Here is a 21,240-nt window from a genome sequence, read left to right on the forward strand (position 1 = left end):
AAAGCTGCAAAAATGAAACAGTATTTCGTCTACAGAGGTGTTTATTTTAAAAAGGAGACAATAGATTTATCTATTGAAGAACGGAAGGGACTGGACGTAAGTTTTTCTTCCTGAACTAACAACAACCTCTGTAGAGGTACCAAGCTTCTGAATTAGAACGTTTTAGCAGCGGAACAGGAAAAGAGAGAATGTGAGGAAAAAGAACAAAGGACTGACGACGACTTGGAAAGAACAAGGGAGGAGCCATTAAGATTAAGGAAACTAAAGGCCCTTTGGGGGCCTTTTCAGGATTGGACGTTTGAAGTTAAACATATTAAAAAATAAAAAACCGGCAAGGTGGAACTGGGGAAGCTGGCTATGGATTTGAGACCTCCAGGCTGATAAATAGACAGATTGATGGATTTTGGGAACCTAATCTGGGGAAGGGGGGGGAGATTTGGAATCCAAAGGCTGTGTAACTATTTTTTGAATCTGTTTTCTTTCTAATCTTTTATATTTTTCTATATCTTTTTGACATTTTTTACTTTGATTGGATGTGGTTATTAAAAAAGGGAATTCGTGGAAGGAAACTGGGGTGGACCTTAGGGGAAAATTTTATTTTTGTTAATGATAAGGGATAGTGGAATGATTGTATAATTAAATTGAATGGTGGGTTAAACAAATTAAGTTTTAAATTGGGAGTAAGAACTTGTTGAAACAAATTAATGAAAGGGGAAAACAATTTGGGAGGGGGAGGGGGGAGTCCCAGAAAGAAGGATATGAAAGTAAAGCTAAAGTGTATTTTATTTTTATTTTTTTATTTTTATTTTTTGTATCTTGTCTGGAAACTTTAATAAATATGATTAAAAAATAAAAATAAACAACAACAACAACATTGTTCTGTTTCTGACTGCTTCTCTCCCACCCCCCCACCTCTTCTCCAATGCCAGGATGGTGGTGGGTAGGGACTCCCAGATTCCTGCTTGTACAAATGGCAGGTTCCTCTTTTACCAGGAGGAAAGAGAGTACTGAGCTATGACTGACAGCTCACTGGAGTAGCCCTGCAATTTGCTTTAAGTTTAAATAACAGACAGCCCTAATCTGATCAATTAGCAAAGTAATTCCAAGGGCGGGGGTGTGGAATAAAATGAAACATTAAATGCCTCTCATGCACAAGACGCTTAGGAACTCCCTCAGGTTTTCTGCTTTGCCGTAACCAAGTTTAGATTTGAAATTCAAAATTGATTCCGCTTTGTGCCTCTCCTGCTCAAAATTTTAATTTAACACTGCAATGAGAATAGTTCTGCCTTGCAATGCACCCCTTTGGAGGCCTCCATAAACAAGGGCTGCGCATATTAAGCCAAAGCTGTTCACAGTTCACTAAGGAAAAAAATTGAGTTTTTATTTATTTTATTTTATTGGAGAGAGGGGAATACACACAAGGCAACTCTTAATCGTGCACTCACGATAGTGTGGGCAAATTAGCTTTTCTTTGTGCTCTTGGACCTGTGCAAATGACAGATTTAAAAGAGATTTATCAAGGTTCCCAAGGTATTTTTGAGTTAAAATTTTTACCCCATCCCTCATCAAACAGAATCAAATGGGCCCTGGGCAAAGTGCCCTTATCAGCAAGGCATGGACAAATCTCTTCCTCTTGGTTTCTCTCATTTTTCAAACTCTACATTCAGTTCTCCACACTTCCACAGCAATTTGCCAATGAATGAATATCATATGTAGCTGCAGGACAGAAATCTTGCAGTCACTTTATTTATTTTTTTCTTTATGCTTCTTTCATTTCCCCCCTTTTCTTTAGCTTTCTCTTTCTTTAGGTTTCTCCTTTTCTTGACTTATCTTCCTTCTGACTTTGTTCTTAGATGAAGTAGCTGTTTTATCTCAGCATATTCCAAAAAGATACTTTGTCATGGGTATGTATTTTTCTGTATCTTTGAATAGGTATTGATAAATAAATGGGGGGCGCGCGCAAAGAAATTCAAACAGAGAAGCCCACAAGCAGGGCATGAAAACAGCAGCCCTCACTTGTCTGTACACAGAGGCAGACTTTCGTCATCTTTTATAGTATGGTGCCCTGTACAAGCTCAAAATCTGGCACCACCAAATGGATCTTCTCAGTTTTGCACTCCCTCGGCTCAGCACCCTGTGCAGGAGAACCACCCATACCACCCTAAATCCATTGCAGCTGTACACCAAAAGGCCTCTGGACAAAGAAATTGTAGTCTGTGCTACCATAGGAAGCTTCCTTATACTGAGTCAGGCAATTGGTCCATCTAGCTTAGTTTTGTCAGTGGTGGTTCTCCAGGGCGGAAGACTTTCCCAGCCCTACCTGGAGATGGTAGGAGTTGAAACTTGGATCCTCTGCAAGCTAAGCAGCTACAGCCCTTCATGATAAACCTTTGTTCATTGACATTTGTGCCATGCATCACTCTCATCCTTTTAAAGTGTTATTTATGTAGTAGAGCATAAGACTCTTAATCTCAGGGTTGTGGGTTCAAGTTGTAGTCCCTCCCAACTCTACAATTTTATGATTCTATGATTTATTGTTATTACTTATATTGCTTTAAAAGTAGAGACATCACCTTGCCAACAAAGGTCCGTATAGTAAAAGCTATGGTTTCCCAGTAGTGATGTATGGAAGTGAGAACTGGACCATCAAGAAGGCTGATCGCCAAAGAATTGATGCTTTTGAATTATGGTGCTGGAGGAGACTCTGGAGAGTCCCATGGACTGCAAGAAGATCAAACCTCTCCATTCTGAAGGAAATCAGCCCTGAGTGCTCACTGGAAGGACACATCCTGAAGCTGAGGCTCCAATACTTTGGCCACCTCATGAGAAGAGAAGACTCCCTGGAAAAGACCCTGATGTTGGGACAGATGGAGGGCACAAGGAGAAGGGGACAACAGAGGACGAGATGGTTGGATAGTGTTCTCGAAGCTACCAGCATGAGTTTGACCAAACTGTGGGGGGCAGTGGAAGACAGAAGTGCCTGGCGTGCTCTGGTCCAGGGGGTCACGAAGAGTCGGACACGACTAAACGACTAAACAACAACAATATTGCTGAGATTCTATGACTTATTAAGTTTTATTATTTTTTCATGAAGTAAAGGAGTCCAGGGAGGGAAATGCACAAACAATAAAGCACCTAAAAACCAGTTCAAATACAAAGACCAGGAATAATATTTACTTAAGAGACTTGTTAGAAGAGGAAAGTCTTCGGTCACTGCTGAAAAGACAATGGAAATGGCACCTGCCTGGTATTTAATGGTAGGGGAATGCAAAGGAGAGGTGCCATAGTGCTAGAGCCCTGGTTCTTATCTTGTGCAGGAATGGAACCGGCCTGATAAGATGATATCTACCTCTCTTGCAGAACCCCGTGAGTATATAAGGGGTAAGAACATCTCTTGAAGGATCGATCAAAGGTCCACCTGGCTCTGTATCCTCTTTCCCTCCATGGCCAATCCAGTGCTTCCATGAAGCTCAGGACATGAGGCAGGCAATAGCTCTTTGACAGTGTTTGTCTCCCAGAAAACTGGCCAGCCATATGTCCCTGGGAAACCCACAAAGCAGAGTATAAAGGCAAGAGCTGTTTCTCCCCATTCAGAGGTAGGCTATCTCTAAGCATGCAGACTCCACGTAGCTGTTGTCCAGAACAGCCACTGACATCCCCATTCAATACAGGAAAACACTTTTTGAATAATAATAGATTCTTATTGTCACCTGCTAAGCCCCCTGTTTTTAATTAGGTTACATATTCCCTTTGGCTCTTGCAAAATGCTATTAGTAGCCTTGCTGATCGCAGCTTCTCTGGGTTTTCTGCAGCCATAAATGCCATTCATATGCAGTAAATACCAAATGAGTCATACCCCTGGTGCAAGTCTTAATATCAGCATAAAGGAATATGCTCACTCTAAAAAGAATTCTAAGGGAAGCTAGGGGAACCATATATGTGTGTGTGTGTGTGTGTGTGTGTGTGTGTGTGTGTGTGTGTGTAGCCTTGAGAATCAATTGTTGCAATAGGCTCAATGTGGGGCTACCCACAAACCACATTTTCAATAGCAAGGGAGGATTGCGGAAAGATGGTGGAAGAGCACACACCTGTCAGCATCTCACAGAGGAAAACACACCCACAACTGTGACACCCTTACTTTCAGAAGAACTTCAGTAGCAGCTTTGCACACTGTAGTGGGGATGTTTCTGGATGCATCTATTGCCATGTGCACCCATTTTTTCGTTTCCTCTTCTTGGGTATATGGGGTTATGTGGCTCATTTGGTTGGCAATATAGTATAGTTCTATGTTAGGAATTCCCCATCCTTCTTCTGAGGAGGGGAGCTGCAGGAGTTTATTCATGGCTTTTTGTTTGAGAAGATAAATGAGTGCAGTTTTTTCTGCCACTTACGGAGTTGGGTTGGGGGAATCCAGACTGAAAGGGTTTGGAATAAGTAGGTTAGCTTAAGGAGTATTATGATTTTAATCATAGCTATTTTGTCTGAGAGAGTGGAGCAGGTTTTACTCCATCTCTTCAGGTCTTTGTTGATTTTCCACCGGGGGGGGGGGGGGGAGTAGTTTTGATTATACAGTTTGTTGAGGTTTCCGTTAACCACGGAAGCTGTCACTGATACACCCAGGAACCTCACCTAAATGCTGGAGAGGCTAAACCTCCACAGGCACATACCTCCACATGTGGTGGGAATGTCCCAAAGTTCAATCCTTTTATATATCAGTGCTGGGGGAATTCTGCAAAATAACAAAACAAGTAATAGAGGCAACTCCAGAGTTAACCCTATTAAATGTCTTCCAGGACAACGATGCACATTCATGTGACAAGGAACTCTTAAGTCACTTGCTCTCAGCAGCTAGAAACATTGCTGTTTTTGTTTATTTGTTTGTTACACAAGGAAATGCTTAATAAAAACCATTTTTTTAAAAGAAGAAGAAGCTTTGCACCAGATCAAACTGTTTGTTGATCTAGCCCAGTATCCTGCCAGGTGTCAGCCGGGGTATAACTCATCAGAGGATGACCTGGAGGCCACAGCATGGCAGCAAGCAGAAGACTGGGCCAAATCTAGAAATGAGGACCTCTTTAGGACTGGCTGCTTGTGCAGAAACAGCTTCTGGAGCTAACCCAAGTGATAATTGGCTGGGACTAAAGGGAAGGATGGTGTCTACAGTGTAGACTTTACACATTCAACAAATATGAAGAGACCAGTGGGTTGAGCTTTTGTTTCTCAATAGTAGGAATTGGGTGGGGGGGTCGATTTTCTTTTATTTTTAAATGAACACTACCAAAATCGCTTTTCCCAAACCAATGCGCAAAGTGAAATGCAGGTATCTGCCAAAAATTTGCTATTCTCCAGATTTTGCAGTGCTTTTCTCCAGCCAAGTAATGTATACAAGATGCATATACTAGGATAAATTGTTTTCATATTTTACTAGGGCGAAATGTGTGTATTAGTGATGGTAACACACATATGTGCATTGTATTCGGGGGAATTTGCATGGAAATGCTGATGATTAGAAAAGTTGCCCCTAAAAAAATCACAAATTTCTGGGCTGGAAAAAATGAAAAACTGAGAGAAGCCAAAATGACAGAAATGCCCATTCTTTCTCAATAGTTGCCTATACCTCTAGATTCCCCCTTCCTACTACCATCATGGGATTTTGTATAAACGCCTGATTTCATAAAAGCAATCCTGTCTTTACAGTCCCTCCTTCCCTTCTTTCATAGCCTAGTAAAATAGGTTCTTTATTGAAGATGGTGAAATCTTAGAAAAGCTAAATGCTGAAGGCTGCCTTGATGGGAGATGATATTACCCATTAAAAACAACATATTGTTCTTTGCAATTCAGGGAGTCGATTACATTTTGAGATGCCTCTGTTCTCTTCCCCTTGCCCCACCCACTCCTTTGCCTTGTACTAAAGAAGTGAATGTTGTTAGATAAAGAGCAAAATTGTGACTTTTGATGGGAAGCAGAAGGCATAATCGTGTCCTGACGTGACCCTGAGCAAATGCAGAGCCATCAGGAGAACAAAACCATGGCTTTTTGTAGTACATAAAAACACAAAAGATGTACTGTTTGGTACATAGCTCCACATAATCACCTGCTATTAGGGCAGATTGCCCCATGCCCTATGCTCATAAAGGATGGCTAAGCATCCCACTGCCCCTTTTCATCCCAGAACTGGCCATTTCCTCAGTTCTAATGGGAGATGAAGGCCTTTGTTGTTGCTAGGCAATGGTAGGGGATGAAAAGAGATGACCATTTATAAATCTTCAACATTCCCTCAGATAGAGATCTTAGGTGGCAAGTGTTACCAAAGCAGAGCCATTGGGGGATAAGAAAAGAGGAGAGGCTATTGAAAGGATGGTGCTTAATGAAGACTGAGCATGCTCAGTAGACTTTTTCCCCCCAGCTGGGGCAATAAAAAGCATAAAACTGGGAGCAGGTGGAAGAGTATTTCCTAGAGGGGAGAATGTGGGCTCCTCTTGGAAGGTTAGGCTACAGTGCAACATATTCTCATAGATCCTGCTTATCATTCCTTCTAATTTCAAAAAGAAGATAATCAGGGTAATCAAAAATAAGGCAACACTTTCTTTATTGTTATTAGAACTGTGCAACCAAACTAGCCAAATCTCAAATCATATTAGGTGCTGAATCTGGATATGTTTGAGGCAGCTATAAATCACTGCAGAGTGGTCTTGGTGGACCTGAATTGATTTGTAGCAAATTGCACTGATTTGGAGCTCAAAATGGTCTCTAAAAAAGCCAGACAGACTGTCTCCATAGTGTTGCAATTAGGAATGATGAAACCATATAAGGAGAATGCCATGAGGGGGGTAGCTGGAGTTTGTTCATTGGATGCTCTAGCTTCCAATCTCTTCCTTGCCTGGATGTGGGATAGAGAGGGTCGTGTGTGTGTGTGTGTGTGTGTGTGTGTGTGTGTGTGGAAACTAGCCTGCTGTCCAACAGCAGAGTTTACATTCATTGCTCTCCCCACTTTTGCCTTCCACCACTGAAATGGGGCCCCTGGAAGTTTGCCCAGGAGGAAATGCGGCCCTCAGACTGAAAAAGGTCTCCCACCCCATCGTATGTTGCCACTGTGGCAAATACATATCAACAGAGCAATTTAATGTATCTCACTCCATCCCCAAAGCATCTAAGCCACAGGCCATTGTCACATTTTGTGGCCAAGGGTTTTGTAGATATTGCTTGCCTAAATGGAGAGATGTAAATGAGTGGATATGTGTAGAAACTACCATACTGCACAACTAAAATGTGTATCCATGGCTTCATGCCAGCTAACTTCTGACACCACCCATAACTTCTCTGTGGCCCATAGAAGGTTACCCTCAAAAGGAATGCATCCCTCAGACTGAAAACAATTGCCACATCCCTACTCAAAAAGATTCTGAATTCTCTCTCCAAAAGATTCCTAGAAAATATCACAAATCACATCGCACTCAAGATTTACTGTTGAATAGCATTAATAGGATCAGGCTTCATATGTCATATTAACCCAAACTTTGGTGGCATCAAAACAAGAGGGAATGCATAATAAGGGTTTAGTGTGTGTGGAAGTAGCTGTTCACATGAGTTTCCTTCAATTTCTCCTTGTTTACTGAGGTCCAATTCAGTCTAGCTTCAACACCTTCCTCAAATGCAGTTTCGGCAACAAATATACTGTTTGTTCCGATATGCTACTATCTGATAGCTGTAGATGCTGCGGTAAAATCACCGTCTGAAAAGATTTCAGAAATTGAGGCAGCAAAACATATTGTCAGCTCAATATGTCTGTGTCCATAGGGTATAGAATTTCGGCTCATTTATTTCTCAGGAAGCGAGCGTAACTGTGTTTTTGTAACACACAAAAAAGAAGAGAATATTTGGCATTCTGACATAATGGCGAGCAATCTGTTCTGCAAAACATCTTTCCTTTCTTTGTTTATCGTAAGCGAAAATGTCCTTCCTGTGAGGACTTCCCATTGCTGCATATGATTTCATGAACTATTCCTGCTTATTTATTTGCTTGGGGGGTAGAGGGGGCAGTTCCTGAATAGAACTTGTCTAACTGGCTACATAGGGGATGTTGCTCCATAACTCGATTGGGAATAGATCCTGACTTGCTGTGATGCCTGTGAACCAGTGCTTGAACCACTCAGGAAGAATCTGGTCCTGAAATGAGTGACTGAGTTTCATGGGCAAAAGGGCAAAGAGAGGGCTGGTACACACACACACACACACACACACACACACACACCCCAACAAATGTTGGTGGTGGCCCCAAACACACCAAGCCTTCCATGGTGGTATCTGGACCTTTTTTGGCAGTCAGTACCTGACAACTGTAGTTGACACCCATGCCTCCCCACTGTTGAGTTATAGGATCAAAGAAAGCTGCCTAATACCAATTCAGACCACAGGTCCATCTAACTCATTTTTGTCTGACTGGCAGAGGCTGCCCAGGTTGTCAGCCAGGAGCCACTCCCAGCCCTACCTGGAGATGACAAGGATTGAACCTGGGACCTTCTGCATGCACAACAGATAACGTACCACCGAGCCACAGCATAGCATCGTGACTGTGAGCTTTGAGGACAAAATGGTCGCAGCCAATAGACAGTGGTTGCCAGGAAGAGCCCAAGAAACCAACACGGATGCTGTGGTAGGCTTCAAACTCCAAATTTTGATTCCCTCCAATTGCTAAAAATGGTCACCCAGTTTTGCCGTACACAAATGATGTGTAAGGTAAATGGCGTTCCATGTGCTGCGCTGGCTCGCCAGATGCAGCTTTGTCATGCTGACCACGTGACCCGGAAGTGTCTGCGGACAGCGCTGGCCCCTGGCCTCTTGAGTGAGATGGGCGCACACCCCCAGAGTCTGTCAAGACTGGCCCGTACGGGCAGGGGTACCTTTACCTTTACCTTAGGAGGAGAGTGAGATGAAACTGACATCTTGCTCTGCCCAGCAGTCCATTTCCCCAGACCAGAGCAATGAATTTATGGTGGAATGTGCCTGTCTTTTCAGATTTCACTCATTCTTGTTGCCCTACTAGCATCAGAGATACCTACATTTCACTGCAGGAACTGGGCATTTTTTAAAAAATAAAATTGCATAGGTGTATCTTGTTCCTAGTTGAAACGCACCATGGGTTTTGAAGTTCTCAATCCTGCCTCCTGACTTGTTTCTTGTCCATGGCTCACCTCGGACTGCTGTCCACAGCCCAGCCCCCAAAACTATTCTGCGGCCAGCACTCCAGTCACTACATTTTACAGACACTGACAGCAAAATCCAGAATATAACTCTTGCACATCTCATGAATGTGGCCTCTCTGTATGTTGGGAATATATATTTATATAGCAGCAAGTTTCAGAAATAAATAGTCTGGTAAGACTTCTGGTTGAAAGAATAAAGAAATGTTAAGGTACCTTCCTCCTGGCAAACAAAGCCATTCTGAGTACAAGCTTATATGTGACCATCACAGGGTCACGAGGTTAACAAAATGCTCCTAACATTGGACATACAAAGAAAGGCTGATTGGGGAAGAAGAAAAAGAGAGGAAATAAATCATGGGAACACTGCAACAAGGAGCTACTCAAAAAGGAATCAGCGAGGGAAGAATTGGCTGCCTTTCCGTCTATCACCCCCTCCCCTGCTGGTTCAGCCAACTTATTTCAAGCATTGTTGTTTTACTCGCAACTCAGTATTGATCTGCTTTAGAAGGGAAAGGCACAGTCGACATGATTCCTGGTTTGTATTCTCAATAAAGAGAGACAAAGGAGTTCTTATATCAGGAGAGGGGAAACGAGGAACAGAAGCCACCTGCCTACTCCTTGCACACCAAACTGAAAATCAAGCCTCTTGCCTCTGGCATCCGCAACAGATGAGCTGAGAGAGAAAGAGGTCATTCCAAAATAATAAAAAATTAAAAAAATGAGAATGGAGGAAGTTAGCCAAGGGCCAAAATGCCACCACTGGGAAATGGATTGCAGAGCTTTAGCATCTGGGCCCGTTAGCTGATGCTCACATCCTCAGCGTGATCACAGCAGGAAGCTGGAGGGATAATGAGGGATGAGTCTGCAGGCACAAAAGACATAGATCTTTCTTCTCTTCTCTTCTTCTTTTTTTAAGGGTAGAGCATGTCATAGAACATTTCCTTCAGATTCATCTGTCTCTTTTCCCCTGCCGGCCCTGAAGGCATGTTGTCCCTATGAGCCTCTGATACATCGCAGGCATAGAGAGTGAATTAGGTGGACAGGTGGGCACCAGGAGAGGTACCTAGTTTGGAACTGGAGAAGCAAAGCATAGGAGGCCACTTGCCAGATGGAGAGGGAGGGGAGATGAAAGGTCATGCAGCACTGATAAAACTGGGTGACTGATGCTGATGGTGATTGCTCTCTCTGAGCTGAATGTTGGAAGGTCCAGGGTAGAGAGGGAGAAAAGGAGAGAGATGGACCAGCCTTAGGTGAGCTGTGGGAGGACTTGAAGCTACATCTCCCCAGTCCTGGTTCAGCCATCACGTTGGTGCTTCATGGTTCAGACTACATTTTTAAATGTCCAACACTAAGAAAAGCATGTCGTGTGGTGTGCTCCAGAGTTTTGAGTAGGGATGGGAATATCTGTCATGGAGGGGATGGCTGGATCTGGAGCAGGAGCAGGACAACTGCAGGGAGCTGGAGATGGATGCCCCTGGGGAGAGTTCTAGCGGGATGAGGGAGTTAAAACTGAGACCCCCAAGAAGTGTTTGAACCCAGGGAGGAGGCCAGCACTCAGGAGGGTGGATCCAAGGAAAGAATCCAGCTGGGCTGGTAAATGAGTGTTCCACTCCTGTGACACTAGACACCCCACCCTATGTCTCCTGCTGTGGAGTCATCTCCAGTGCCTACTCCTGTCAGTGAGACACCTCCCCTTTCTCCGGGGGCAATTGGCAGTAAATTGGATGCTGAGTTAATGCTGACACTGCCTCTGTCTTCCACAACATGGAGATGCCAGCACAGGCATGAACAGACCTCACAAACTTAACCAGCTAAAAAAAGTCCCTGTTTGCTTGCCCACTCCTGAGACTCTGGTTGCTTGGCCTTCTAATGCTGTGTCTGCCTTGGTCTTCAAAACGAAGATGTGGTATGTGGTATGTGGGTGTTGCTTGCTGGATGTGTGGGAAGCAATGACGCAGCCAAAGTAAAATTTCACATGTTGCTAGATAAGCAAAGGGTTGCAACACATGGAGTTCCCCTGTTAATTCCTAGATGGGGCATTCTGTGAGGTCACATCCCCTGCTTGTCTTGGTAGGGGAAAGTAACAAAAGGAGAATAACAATATTTATTAGGTGCCTGTTACACCTTGTAACCTGTTCTTTACCTACGTGTTGATCTGACTTATGCATTTTAGTGTGACAATCTTTCCTAAAATACACATTGTTGCATGCCTTGCTTCCTAATACACACTCCTTTTTTTCGCAAAGCCATTTTCTCCAATGTGAACTGTTTTTGTTCAGCATTATATACAGGTTGGATCCCGAATGCCTTGGTATTCAGACGTTTTGGCTCCCGAATGCCGCAAACCCGGAAGTGACTGTTCTTGTTTGCGAATGTTCTTTGGAACCCGAATGTCCGACGGGGCTTCCACAGCTTCCGATTGGCTGCAGGAGCTTCCTGCAGCCAATCAGAAGCCACACTTTGGTTTCTGAACATTTTGGAAGTCCAAGGGACTTCCAGAATGGATTCCGTTCAACTTCTAAGGTACGACTTTACATTTCACTGAATACTTAACCATGGTATATATAGTTTTGGTTGCATTACTTGGCAGGATATCTTAATTGCAAAGTTCAGATAACTGCAAATTTTGAGGGAAAGCTCTGTTTTGGTTTGCATTTCATCTTGGAAAGTGTGAATTCACTAAGTTTGCCTTTTGGTGTGGATCAGTTTTCTCTGCCATCATAAGAAGAGCCTTGCTGGTTCACGCCAATGACCCACCTGGTCCAGCATCCCCTTCTCACAGTGGCCAACTACAACTAGATGCTTATGCAAAGCCCACAAGGTGAACCAAAGCTCATCAACACTCTCCCACTCCTTCACTTTCCATTACTCTTATTTGGAAGTGATCATACCTTTGGCTGTAAAGGCAGAGCATAGCCATCCCTAGCCATGAGCAAGTTTTTATTCTAGACAATCGCCTGATGCTGGTAATTTCTTGCCTTAAGGAGAAAGAAAGGTCTGTTTTATCGACGGTTAATACATTTTGTCTGTCTTTGGATGCAAGCAATCTATATGTTAAATATCTCAGCGCTGCTTATTTTCCACGAAATGGATGGTGCATAATGAGCATCGCTTACTCTTTGCCGTGACTGATCAACTTTATTTATCCCACCCTCTTTCTTACTTATCTTTGATATTACTCGAAGCATTTCTTATGGTTGTGCTTTGAACCCTTTCTTGGAAGGTAGTAAATATTTTCTTTGCTTGAGTTCGAATCAATGGCTTTTAACATGCATGGATGGAGGTGGGTGTGATGGGAATGATTCTAGGGTGAGTGATTTGCTGGGGCCCGATGAACAAACAACTCCCTGTGTTCGCTTGCTAAAAATGTTCCGCCCATTCATGCTGATGGAATAAATTTCAGCCGACCAAATGAACTGTGATAAAAGGCTGTGCTCTCTAATGAGATATAGGAGAGACTCCGCTTTCTGACATGGATCTAAAATGAAATTCAGTGCCCTATGGAGTCTTTGGTTTCCCTTGTGTAAGATTTTTATTTTCCCTTTCCAATGCAGTGATACCAGGTCTCAGCTTAGATGAGATCAGATGCATTTAACCAGTTCATCAGATGCAGCCCACATTTTCATAGGTATTCTATAGTCACAATAGATTGCTCTATTATTTATTACGTTTGGTTGTTATCTGGGCTCCTCCAAATGGCTGACTTCTTGAGCAACCATCTTGATTTGCTTGCTTGTAGATTTTGGACTATGTCTAATCTTGGACTATGTCAAAATCCTTCTGATTTTGCAGGGTGCTTATAAGACCAGATTGCTCTCTCATCTGACCTGAAAAGGTGTCTGGGCAGGAGTCCCATTGGCAAGGCACTGAAAGTGGCATGAACTCACTTCTGGCTCCAGAAACTCTCAATCATAGCCAGCGGGAGGGGCAAGCAGTGTATTTAAAGTTGGGCCACCTGCCCCTTCCTCTTCTTTTTCTCCAAATGTGGCACCCAGTCCGCTCTCCCAGTATGCAGTGTGAGTTTACCTGATTGTTTAGCAGGAATTTTTTTCTCCTCCTTTTGGGTGATTAGCCTGCAGAGGGGATTCCCCCCCCCCATTTACTCCACATTGTAGTGTTAGGTAGGTGCAGTTAGAGGCAGGTTGGTTTAATTGGCTTTGGTAACTTGGCAGATGTGTGGGGGTTAAACAAGAGGTTGAAACAGATGGTGACTATCCTGAGACACATTTGAGAGGTCAGTGGGAGAAGATTGGGAGGAGATGTCAGATGCTGAAGGGGCAACAGAGTTTAGTGAGTAGGAAGAGTCTGTGGCAGGGAGCAGTTCAGACTCTGAGGCTGAAGCAGAGGAGGTGGTCAATGGACTCCTGAAGAATCCAAGGAATCTCCTTCTCCTGCTGAGACAAGCTCCCCTCCCTGCTGGTCTTCAATAACTCACAGAGTAATGAGGAAGGCAGAACAGAGGCCAGAGGTGCACAGACACAGTTTGAGACTGCTTGGGGAACATCTGGTAGAGGAGGAGCTTTAGGGAGGGAGCTTCAGTCCTGGTAACTGCTCCATAGGGGCAAGACACTGGGAAGTTTTGCTGAGGCCACTTGGCTGAGTAGTATGTTTGTTTCCTTGAACACTTAAGTTCACTGACAACAGAGATTTGCTTCCTTTATTGCTGACCTGCGTCTGACTCCAGCCCTGACACATCTATGGACTCAAGTTGTCAGTCTACTCATGAATATGTGGTTTACTCAGGGGTAAGCAATCCCTGATACTCCTTCACTGTGGTTAGGGTGTGCTTTAGGAGACCAGAGTATATAACGCCTCTCTCTTGGGTCTTCTAGTTGTTGAAGACAAGACAAGTCTCTAGCTTCTCGTTTCCCTGCCTTACTGTGATGTACCTTGTCTGAACTTCCTGTGTTGTTGACCTTGGACTGCTGCCCGTCTCTGTCTCCGGATTACGTTTGGATCTCGACTGATTCTCTCTGCTTGTTCTTCATTTGCTTGCACTGTGCTCCATCTATAACCTTGACCTCACTGGTGAGGACTTTGGTGAAGGTTTCTGTCTTCTGTAACCAGGGACCCAGCCCCTAAGTGTTTTAGAGGCCTAGTTTGACTGTCGTTCTTTTAGCTGCTCTGACATCACAGAAGGCCAGGTTTGGATAGACAGCTGGGAATTAAGAGGATTTAGGAGAAATAACTTGCTTAGTTCATGGGCAGCTCAGGGTAACTGAAACTTAGTAAGCTCTGCTCAACCACTGGGGTTTTTCCAGTAACACCTTTGTCAGTGCAGATTCTTCAACTGGCTTCAGTGGTGACAAACTTTAGTGGTGACAAACTGAGAAACAGCACTTGCTGCTTATGGGGTGTGAGGGGAATAAGAGGTAGTTAAACCACAAGGATGAGCAAAAGGAAGCCATAAAACATATTGCCCATTGATAAACTTTGTCAGAGCTATTCTTGATGGGATTACAAACTTCCATTTCAGACTTAAACAAGAACTTGGAAAGAGGTGATTCTAAAAATATCTAGTTAGCCTAATTAGTGCAAGAGGCATGTGTGTCTATATCTTCCCAATTTGTTTAACCTTATCAATAGTTTCCCTTAATGGGGAACGCGGGGAAATGTGTACAGTAAATTTGATTTTATGAGGTTTCCCTTATTTGCCATTAATTACACCAGAGTCCCGGTAATTGTAAATGTCCATTAGTGCATTAACTCGGCAATGATATAATGTGGCAAAAAGAGCAGCTCAGAACTATTTGGGAAGGGAGAGGTGGGGAAAATCCATCCTTATTCATAAATACAGATGCCTGCTGCTTGTTGAGTTAAAAGGCACAGCACTAGAGAAGGAAGGGAACAGTGGTACCTAAGGATGGGGAGAAGAATGCAAAAAGAGGACATCTGCTTGGATCCAAAAAAATGTGCTGGGAAATGTAGTGTCTTGTTGGAGATGGATGCAATGGAGGTCTGTGCCAAGTGGAGTGGGGAAGTGCTGCAGTTGTAGTGGGAGGGCCACAGCTCAGTGGAAGAGTGTCTGCCTTGTAAGCAGAAGGTCCTAAGTTCAATCCCCGGCATCTCCTGGTAGGGCTGGGAGGGAGACTTCTTGCCTGAAATCCTGGAGAACTGATGCCAGTCAGTGAGGACAGTGCTGAGCTAGATGGACCAATGGTCTGATTTGGTAAAAGGCAACTTCCTATGCTCCTATGCTATTACCTTTTAAGATTCATAAGAAGTTCTCTGCTGGATCAGGCCACTGGCCCATCTAGTCCAGCATCACATTCTCACAGTGGCCAACTGAAATATACTCTTGAGTCCTGAAGTGATTTCATGCTCTTTATTGCAGCTTGTAAAACAGTGATTGAATTTCCCCAAAAACCTCAGGCCTTTATATACATTATTTACACAATGAGTCCCGTCTGACCGGCTGATTCTGCTTCCCTCCTGGAGCCTGATTGGTCTTCTCTTGCAGGCCAATCAGTTGTTGCATTCTAGGATCCTACTTGCCTATTGTTCTAGGATCCAAGCTTAGTACACAACACCAACCCCCAGTGCCTACAAACGGAACCTGGGTGCAGCAACACTCACCCCTCCTGTGCTTCCCAGCAACTGCAGCTGAGAAGTATATTACCTCTGGCAACAGAGGTAGAACATAATCATCCGGGTTGGCAGTCATTGGAAGCCTCATCCTCCATCAGTTTGTGTCATGGATAAAGCTATCCATGCTGGTGACCACTACTGCCTCTTATGGAAGCGAACACCATAGTTCCAGCTATGACCTGTGTGAGTAAGTCCTTCAGAGACACAATTGCCAGCCCTAGGGAACTCGGGGAATCATAAAATGGTAGAGTTGGAAGGGACCAAAACGTCATCTAGTCCAACCCCCTGCAATGCAGGAATGACAGCTAGAGACTCCCTGGCAGAATTGTAGCTGTATGGGGAAAATAGGGGTCTCCTAACAATTGCCAGCACCCTTAACAAACTATATTTCCTAGGATTCTTTGGGGAAGCCTCATCCTCTCCCATGAATTTGTCTCATTCTCTTTGAAAGCCATTCGGTCTGATGGTCATCAATGCCTCTTGTAGAAACAGAAGACCCAGCAGAAAGGAACTAAGCCTTAGCTGGCATTGGAGGAACCACAGAGGTGTCAGGAATGAGCCAGCTCCCAGTGAAGAATTACAGCCAAATCCAGAAAGCAGCCAGGAACAGAGAGACTTAGCTGTTAGTCAGACAGTGGAGAGCCAGCAGCTGCAGACTGCAGCTCTTGCTGACCTTGGCGTGCAGTCTGATAAGGCAGCAGATGGGAGCAGGCTACAACACAGCCAAAGCTCGCAGGAAGCACAAAATGGAGCAAACAAACTCAGAGACAGCCTCACGGAAAAAGGTGTTGGAGTTGATCCAATAAGTCCCCACAGTCAGAGAAGGGGAGGGCTGCTAGACAGGAAGCAAAACAAGAGACATAAGCGAAAGTTCAATATCATCTGCAGAAACTGGAAGAAGTCTTCAGAAGGGTCATCTTGAGTAATGATGCCGGAGGCTTTGTCAGAGCCGTCTGGAGCTATCTGTTTGTTTTTGCAATAAGTCCTCCTTTTTAATTACCTGTGCTTACTGTGTTATCAAGCTGGGAACCTGGACTCCTGACAAGAGGTCATTAGATCAGCAACTGGGCCCAGAGGAGAGCTGATAGTCTGGTGGCCATCCTAGCATTGCTCTGGGGGTGCCAGGGTGCCTATGGATTCCAGATTGGTGATCCCAAAGTTAACCACATGGTATTTGTTTCTCAGGGATACAGTGCCACAGTTTCTGTTCCTTCCAACATTTTGCCAACCATAATAGTTCTGCAACCAGCATTTATCTCCTATTTTGATGCTGCCCCCTTAGTGTTCCTCATTAAATAGAGACCAGTTCTAATTCATCGATTGTCCCAGTAATTTCATTCCAACAGATTCTTACATTTTTACAATATGACTGACTTTCAAACAATCATGTCTCCAACCAAATCTCCAACGTGGAGCAGTAGGTGTCTTATAGATTTTCTGCAACTTGTATGGAGTCAAACCACAGATCTTATTATTTATCGTTAAAAGAATATACAACAGAATGCACTGGCTTACCTCTATGGCTTTAACATGTTGCTGTGGTTCAGTATTGTAAAGGATTTATATTTCATTCAAGAAAATAGGTCCCCTTCCTTTACTTAGAGCATAAACTATGCAAGTCTCATTGAGTTCAGTGGGGCCTACTCCCAGTAAATCAGAATGCCCTCCCATCAGATGTCAATGAAATAAACAACCATCTGACTTTTAGAAGACATCTAAAGGCAGCCCTGTTTAGGGAAGTTTTTAGTGTTTGATGCTTTATTGTATTTTTAATATTTTGTTGGGAGCCACCAAGAGTGGCTGAGGAAAACTCAGCCAGATGGGCAGGTATAAATAATGTATTATTATTATTATTATTATTATTATTATTATTATTATTATTAGATGATGATGATGATTAAGCTACTTCCTGTGTTCCTCCCCTAAAGGACCAGCCAGAGACATCACCTTGCCAACAAAGGTCCATATTGTTAAAGCCATTTTTTTCCCAGTAGTGATGTATGGAAGTGAGAGCTGCACCATATAGAAGACTGATCGCCAAAGAATTGACGCTTTTTAATTATGATGTTGGAGGAGACTCTTGAGAGTCCCATGGACTGCAAGAAGATCTAACCTATCCATTCTGAAGGAAATCAGCCATGAGTGCTCACTGGAAGGACAGATCCTGAAGCTGAGACTCCAATACTTTGGCCACCTCATGAGTAGAGAAGACTGCCTGGAAAAGACCCTGACGGTGGGAAAGACTGAGGGCACAAGGAGAAGGGGACGACAGAGGATGAGGTGGCTGGACAGTGTTATAGAAGCGACCAACATGAGTTTGACCAAACCGCAGGAGGCAGTGGAAGACAGGAGTGCCTGGCGTCATGCAGTCACGAAGAGTTGGACGCGACTAAACAACAACAACTACTGCTGATTAGCAAATTCCATCTGCGTTCCTTTTCTTGGTTGGCTGGGAGATAGAGCACGGTCCTCTCCTTGGATATTAGCTGTCTGTTGCCAACCTGAATAAGGATGGGTGTTGCACACACTTAGTTCTGTCTGTTTATCAAGGAACGGTGGTGGCAAGGTTGTGTTTCATGCTCGTTTGTTTGCTTCCAGGATATGACTTAAGACTCGACAAGGCAAATGTTGAATGAATTCCATTACGCCTTTCTCGGGTAGTGATTGATAGTTAACTCTAATGATACTGTCAGCTTCATCAGTAGGTGCTTTTGAAAGTCCATTTATCCAATGTGCTTTGACCACGGGGCAAACACCTCTGGTAATATAGACCTATCTTCAGAACTAATAGAAACTGATATATAGAAAATGAAATCCATTTTCTCTCCTGCTGCGGCTAGCTTCACTTTCCTGATTTTCATTTCAGTTACAAGAGTTACTTAAAATGCTAACATTTCACTGAGGATTTCATGCACACACCCTCCAGATAAGGAAAACAACTTTGCTGGGGAATGAAGGGAGGTGGAGAATAGCGTTCCTTTGGTTGGACAGAATTTGGAGAGGTGACTGAAAGTAGGAACGGTTTAAATCTATGCAGATCCATAAAGGAAACCTGCCCTTAGTTTCATATGGCAGTATTTCCTTGTGTAAGGGCCCTCAGGATTTAATTAAAAACTGAGCAAAACTATTCATAGCTAATTGTATATGCTAGATGTCATGGGCTTCTTCCACGCTGGATTTCTTTGTATCATAGAATTGTAGAGTTGGAAGGGACCCTGAGGATCATCTAGTCCAACCCTCTGCATATGTGATAGATACATATGTGATATGTATCTATCACATATGGGGATCGAACCTGAAACCCTGGCATTACCAGCAACATGCTCTAACCAACTGAGCTAAGCTGTGTGAATTTTCCTCTTCATTATCAGCTATCATCATCAAAAGGATATCTGGCTACTTTACAACATGCAATGCATCTCCCCAAAATTCTGGATCTTTATGTTCTGAATGATCAGGTCTTGTTTCCATAGTAGCACATCTATTAGCTATTTCTGACTTTCCATTTTCAAAAAAGACCTAGACCACAGAAGGGGACCTGCGACCACCCAGATATTGTTGCAGTCAAGTTCCCATCAGTACCAGCCAACATTACACCAGTGTGATGTAGTGGTTAGGTAGTATTGCTTTTTTTTGGCAAAGTTGTTGCTATTTATAATCGCCAAAAACAACACTGATGCCCAGACACTGCTTCTGACTCCAGTGTTCCAGGTATGCCCAAGTGTATGGCAACCCTAGGTTTGAGTGCTGGACTAGGACTTAGACCAGAGTTCAAATCCTCACTCAGCCATGAAGATTACTGAGTGGCCTTGGACCCATCACCAGCTCTCAGCCTAACTCATCTCACAGGGTTGTTGAGAGGATAATGTGGCGAGGGTGAGAACCATGTATATCCATGAGACCATGAGATCCTTGAAAGAAAGGTGGAAAGGGGAGAAATAAAACTTAAAATGTGGCCATATTTATGTATATTCTGAACCAGGTTAATTATTATAAACTGTGACATATTTATTTACTACCCATTGTTTGCAGTGCTGATGCTTTTTTGGGAGTAAATTAAGAGCAGATCCACACCATAGTTCTAAAGTTTATTCAATGCACATCAAAAGCACATGACTTCCCCCAAAGAATTTATGAGACCAGGAGTTTCCCTCTCACAGTTACAGTTTCCGGCACCCTTCACAAACCACAGTTCTCATGATTCTTTGGGGAAAGTCAAACACTTTCAATGTGTGTTGGATATGCTTAAAATCTATAGTGTGGATCGGTCCCAAGGAAAGTGAAAGATGTTAACGCAGTACAGTGAAACCTTGGTTCCCAAACTTAATCTGTTCCGGAAGTCTGTTCCAAAACCAAAGCGTTCTAAAACCAAGGCATGCTTTCCCATAGAAGGTAATGCGAAATGAATTAATCCGTTCCAGACTTTTAAAAACAGCCCCTAAAACAGCAATTTAACATGTATTTTACTATCTAACGAGACCATTGATCCATAAAATGAAAGCAATAGTCAATGTATTGTACTATAAAATAAATAAGACAGTATTGTAGGTTTTTTTTTAAAAAAATCCCCTTTTTCTTATGTGCACTGATGATAGTCATTGTTTGGATGGATGGCTTTTATCCATTTCTGCAGTCACACAATCAATCAATCAGTAGCTGAACTGGGTTCCACACAGTCACAAAAACAAGTCACAAAAACGAAGTCACAAGCCACAGACATAAGTCAGTCCCATAAAACGAAGAACAAGTCACAGTCAAAAAAACGAAACAGCCACACAAACAAAAACGCAAAAAAATAGCAAAAACGAAAGCTCCAAATATCACCTCTGCATTTCGTGGGTGCTTGGGACTCAACAGCCGACAGACTCAACAGGAAGCCTCTGACTAACAGCGGGGGACTCAATTTACAAACAGAACACACTCAACAGGAAACGGAACATGTTCAGCTTCTAAGGCCAAGTTCACAAGGCGAAACACCTACTTCTGGGTTTGCCGCATTCTATTTCCAAGTTGTTCATAGACTAAGCTGTTCTAAAACTAAAGTACCACTGTATAGCCAATCTTAGTTCCTAGTCAGCGGAGCTTGAACACAAGGAGGTCAGTTACATACATACACCAACTGTGTTTCCCTCCTTTCCCTATAGGTCAACCCTGTAGCTTCACAAGAATTCCAAAGAGCTGGCAAGTGTCAAGCACTCTGCCCAACACATTGGTAGTGACAGTGAGACCACGAGTTGTTTTATTTACATAAATCATTCTTATTAGAGTCTTATTTGGGAAGAAGTTGGCAATGGCGTTCTAAACTCCAAATCGTTATGCAGCCTTAGAAATAAATGCGAGAGTTTTGGAAGAGATAAGATTAGGAAGCAGGCTGGGAGAGCGGTTTGACTAATCCCTTCTCAACACGCCAATCTCAAAAACAAATTGCTTACAAATGTTCCGGTTTCCC

Source organism: Podarcis muralis, chromosome 15, assembly GCF_964188315.1.
Source record: "Podarcis muralis chromosome 15, rPodMur119.hap1.1, whole genome shotgun sequence".
NCBI lineage: Eukaryota > Metazoa > Chordata > Lepidosauria > Squamata > Lacertidae > Podarcis > Podarcis muralis.